Consider the following 5,955-nt stretch of genomic DNA (forward strand, 5'->3'; position numbering starts at 1 on the left):
GTAACACCCTCCGTTACTTCCAGGTTGCCGCGGAGCACAACTCAAATGCGCTCAACCCGAAGCACATTCAACCCGAGGTATGACTGTATTAGTAAGGTAAGCAGGTGGCGCTGTGGTCTAAATCACAGAGCCTCTTGGGCTTGCCGATCAGAAAGTCAGCGGTTCGAATCCCTGCAACAGGGTGAGCTCCTGTTGCTCTGTCCCAGCTCCTGCCAGCCTAGCAGTTCGAAAGCATACCAATGCAAGTAGATAAATAGGTACAGCTGTGGTGGGAAGGTAAAGGGTGTTTCCGTGTGCTCTGGTTTCCGTCATGGTGTTCTGTTGCGCTAGAAGCGGTTTAGTCATGCTGGCCACATGACCCAGAAAGCTGTCTACGGACAAATGTGGCTCCCTCAGCCTGAAAGCAAGATGAGCACCGCACCCCATAGTCGGCTTTGACTGGACTTAACCGCCCAGAGGTCCTTAACCTTTTTTACCTATATGTATTAGTTACTAGAGGTGCTTCCAGACTGTCACTATTTTTCAGTGCGATTCAATCACCTACTAGTAAATTCATATTGCTGAGTTGCAAGGCCTTGACTGGCCTTGAGTGAAGAGAAGCAAGCAGGGAGCCATGGCCATGGCCAACAGAGTCTAGGCTTGGCCTGGGCCCTGCTGCAGAGGAAATGCCATGGCTAGTGGTAGGTCCAGGTGGTTGCCTTGGCAACGAGGCCTTGGGATTTCACCTCTAGGCCTCTGCTTTTAAAGGGCCATATAATGTCACAAGTATCTGCACGTAACTTCTACTTTAGCCTTGAGCATGATCCTCAGCATATCTTTCAAGATATACATCGAATGTCAGGGAATGAAGTTGCTCATTCAACAAACAAGTGAAGGCTCCCAATTCTCTCTTTTAAAAAAAATAATTGCAAACAAGACTGATTTTCTTGCTTTTGCTGAAGGGACAAAACCCAAGAATGTTCCGGTGGCAAATAAATTTTATATTGTATTAGACATGGGGAGGAAGATGCTATGAAATGGAAACAGTTCTTAAAATTAAAAAAGCAGCAACTCTTTGACATGGGAAGACTGCTGGTAATTACTTTAACTCTGGGGTGAATGAGTGCAAGGCCAAAGCCTTTGCGTCCCTCCTCAGCTTCCTTTCCTCCTGGATAAATCATTGTAACCTCCCAACAACCCCAACAGCTGGCTAATTTGGAGAGATTTATTTATTTGTGAAACATCTCACCTTCCCTTCATCAAAACAGATTCCAGGGCAGTTTGCAAACACTGACAATCAATAAAACACAACACAAATGATAGGAGCCTACAATAAAACAAACTGTAGAAAAGCCACAAAGTATAAACAAAAAAACAGCAGCAGTTCATAAAAATCCTAAGAATTTTTGGACAGTCCAATTAAATTCCACCAGATGCCTAGGTAAAGATAACCCCCAACAGAACCACAATGCTGGCTGAGTCAAGAAAATGGTTTAGAGTACAGTTTCCCAAACTGTGGTCCATGGGCTGCCAGTGATCTTCATTCAGATGGTTCATGGCTTGTCTGTGGATTTGTGGTTAGAGGTGGGAAACGGCACATCCATTGCATTAAATATCCATTTTGGTTTTCCTTGTTTTTTATTTCTTTTGTTGCATTTTATTGCATTACAATTTGCATTACATAGAACTCAAAAAGGTAATAAAAAAATATGATACAGTGGTACCTCAGGTTAAGTACTTAATTCGTTCTGGAGGTCCGTTCTTAACCTGAAACTGTTCTTAACCTGAAGCACCACTTTAGCTAATGGGGCCTCCTGCTGCCACCACGCCGAAGGAACACAATTTCTGTTCTCATCCTGAAGCAAAGTTCTTAACCTGAGGTACTATTTCTGGGTTAGCGGAGTCTGTAACCTTAAGCGTATGTACCCTGAAGCGAATGTAACCCGAGGTACCACTGTATACAAGAAATAAAAGAAACAATGAGAATACAATGTATAATCAAGCAGCATCTAGCACAGCACTTTACAATTGCTACAACAGGCAGAAAAATCATTATGTGGTCTGCCAAGACCCTCAGCAATTTTCAGGTGGTTGGAGGTGTAGGGGAAGTTTGGGAACCAATGGTTTTACTGAACTGGGTGCTGTTGGTGCAATGGCATGTCCTTGGAATCCCCTAAATACTATACTCCAAAGACAAATGTCAGCAAAGTGAGGCCTCATTACTGTGAGCAGTGCTTTTCTTCTAGAAAAAAAGGTATCAGTACTGCATGCCCTTGAATACCCCCAGAAAAAAAAATGGCTGTTAATTAAAAATCCAGGAATACATAGCTTTCAAGATTGGTCCAAGTAAGTCCTGAGTTGATTTTATAAATCCATTGTAATCTAACTTGTGAATTGGTCTGAGAAAAATCTGCAGTGGCCTATACAGCAAAAGGACAAGATAATTTCCTCTGCTCCTGCTACTGAACATTATTATTTGCATATGGTCAAAGACAATTAACAAGTAGGCTCTTCAGGAAGAGCCTAATAATAGTCTTTAATAACCATTATTTATATTGCACTATGATTTCATTTTGAGTCATTCCCTGGTTAAGTGCCATTTAATGCTCTGACCTCACCTACTTGTCTCCCTCTTAAATTATTTCCATCAGAGAGCATGCATAGCGCAACAGAGATCACAGTACCTTTAAGCTTCAAGTGGTGTCCATTAACAGCTATATTTCCTAGCCACAATCCAACACAGAGATAAATATGTATATGCCTACCACCGTGAATCTGCATGATTCATTAAATGTTAGGACAGATTTTGGTTATGAGCCAGACTTTCTCAGATGGCAGCAGCCATCCTAGGTGTATAAGTTAAACATCTGTAGCACATGAGATAGACTGCAATCTCCATCTTCAAACTGAGCCTTCAAACTGACCTTTAGGCTCCAAGAGCAGATTTATTTTTGTACTTTTCTTCTTCCCCTTCACCCTGCTATTTTGTGTAACATCTTGCCTGAAGAATACTTCTGGAGAGCTCATCAATTTGATTTTGTTACTATAAAGGTATTGCCCAACTGTGGATTTTGAAGGCTTTTCTTACAGACCAACACAGCTTTGTGTTCTGCTTTGATGCCTGATCCCATGGAAAAAGAGGCAGGACTGGAGGTTGAAGGCAAGACTGGTTGAAGGTTGCAGGACCATGGACAGATCCAAGTGAGCAACTTGCTCCACAAAGGTTGAAGGCCTTTTAAACCATTCTCTCCAGATTGCCTCCTCCAGTCAAGGTATTGGAAATGTTCAGAGGCTCCAGTTCGTACAAAATTCTGTAGCTAGACTGTTGATGGGGACAAACTATCACTAGCACATATATGCAGTGTTTAAAAGCTTGCACTCGCTGCCCATACTCTACCAGGCCGGGTTCAAGGTTCTTGTATCAATTTACAAGGGCCTTAACAACTTGAGGACACCTCAAGGACAACTTGTTCCCTTATATTCCTGCTTGATCACTGAGGTATTTGCAAGAGTCCCTGTTAGTGGTCCCCCACGGCTCATATCCGCAAGAAACTGTCTTCAGTATTGTGGGTTGAGTTTTTGTGGAACTCACTTCCAGTGAAGATCAGGCAGACCCCCTTCCAGGTGAATTTTTGGTGCTTATTGAATACATTTTTATTCCAGCAGGCTTTTAAATTGAATTCTGAATTATATTTTTAACTCAGTTTTAGCCTTATTGTAGCAGGTCTCTTCTACACTGCTTAGCAACGTATTATTAAGTGGTATACAAATTGTTGAAATAAATAACAAATAAAATAAATTGGCCCGTCACTGTAAGAATTTAGCAGGAACAAAGCTAAAATAATATCTGGTTCCGTCAATCAAAAGTAAGTGACCTATTGCTATCAATGATTTAAGACTCTCTCTGGCAAGCGGTAGGGGAAGCACGTTTGGACCAAAGAGAGTAAGACTGGATCAAAGAAGAATAAAAGCTGGCTTAGCAGATGAGAAAAAGAAATCATATTTCCTGCTACCTACTGGTTACTGTCAATGAAGATTTTAATTTGCACTAGAGATTTCACTTGAGACAAAGTAAGCTGTTGAGCCCACTTATACAGCAACCAGCAAATTCCTTTATATTGTGGTTGTGGTTATTTTATTATTACCTTCATTTTCAAAGAAAATAAAGCTGTTTCTGGACTTTGGTATCCTGAATCTTTATTGAAAGCAGCTGCAGCAAATATACAGCAATAGTTTGTTGTAATAAAGAGAAAGTTATTTGCCTCCCCCTCATGGGCTTCAGGGGCTTAAGGCTAACATTGTAACAGCAATGGGAATAAATTAAAACAGTAAGCAAGGGGGGAAACTAATGATGACAAAAGGCCTTCCTATTAGAACTGCATCTCTGTTGTGATTGATAGAGATATACTCTATCATATACTCCAAAGCATCTTGCAATATAGCATATACCCCAAAGCATCTTGCAATCTTCTCCTTGGTTGACCTTCTAAAGAACCCGGTAAAGGCCCTCCCTGTGTTGTGGCTGGGGTGGAAGTGCAGCTGGTAGTAGTGGCTGGTGTGTTGGGGCAGAATGGCCTTCACAACAACTGGTGTCACTGCAGCTGTCCTGCAGGTTTGGGGACAGGAAGCCAGCAGTGTTGGGTCTGTATGGATACACTAGCACAGTCAATCTGGTACTCCCATTGGTAGAACCACACAATCCTGACCTTGCCGTCACCCTGCCCCAGTCTCAGGGGTGGGGGACAAATGTGATTGTTTGTGTTTAAAGACAAACTTTCTAAATATGCACTTTCTATAGCCATAACAGAGCAAAACACAGCCATCTTTTGAAATTCACACTTCACTTCTCTGAATTTTGCAATGCAATTCTGCAGCCATGTAAAAAAACACTTATACTTTGGTAAAATGTGCATATTAAATCATACATTACATTAGTGAAAATGAAATTAAAAGTATATGAGGGTTGAAGGCCAGAATTCCATCTACGGTACTACACTGCCTCACTAGAATCATGTTTGATAGCTTACTTAACCCACCAGCTTTTTCTTACATAAACTGGAGCTACACTGAATCCCCATTCCTATCAGTTTATTTTTAGCATATACAAGTGGGGCCCTTCAGTGGGGCCCTGCACTATGAAGCCAGCCATGCCCTCTTTCATGATACACCATTCCATTCTATCTCCTCACCCACCCAGTTTTCCGGGGTATTTTTTTACCCCTTCCAGGTTAAGCCAGCTGTCTGTGGCCAGTGAGCACATTTGGTTCTCTGGACCATTTGGGGAAATTTCCCCTCTTTATGTTTCCCCTCCCCTCTCCAAGCCTCTCTATCTGCCTCTCATAATTCTCCCCAGGCCTTCTTGAAAAAGAAGCCCTTTGTGCATGGCAATTAGCTGCCTTCTATGCACAGAAGTGATATGATGAAGCAGACAAACCCTGACAGAAGTCTCCTTCAGCTTCTACCTGTTTCTTGATGGAAGCCGAAGAGTGGCACTGGCTAGCAATATCTTGAAAGAGGCCTCGGGTACTTTTGGCTATGGGGCTTAAATCTTAGCGGTAAGCTTCTCAGGTAGGAGATTTCTTATCAGCTCTTGGCCATGCGCTTTCTGTTTCCTCCAGTAACACTCAATCAAGATGCATTTGATTTGAGAATAAGGAGTTTCAGAGATATACCTTTCTGCTCTTTTCTATGCTGAGGAATAAATACAACCATATCTGATAGGAAAGTTAAGACATAGCTAGCTTGGATACAGAAAGACCATGATTCCTTGTCGGATTATATTGTCCTTTTTTGTACATCAGAAACCTGTGGAGTTGTGTTAGCAGAGTTATTAGAAACTCTTAGGTCACTTTGAGGCCACTTGTTTACCGAGCATTCATCCTGATTCATTTGTGGGGAGCTTTGTCAATGTCAGCTATTTACAGAGCATTCATCCTGATTTCTTTGTGGGAAGGTTAGACAATGTTGTCTCAAGTA

The sequence above is a fragment of the Podarcis vaucheri genome, assembly GCF_965113315.1.
Source record: "Podarcis vaucheri genome assembly, chromosome: 6".
In the NCBI taxonomy this organism is placed as follows: Eukaryota; Metazoa; Chordata; class Lepidosauria; order Squamata; family Lacertidae; genus Podarcis; species Podarcis vaucheri.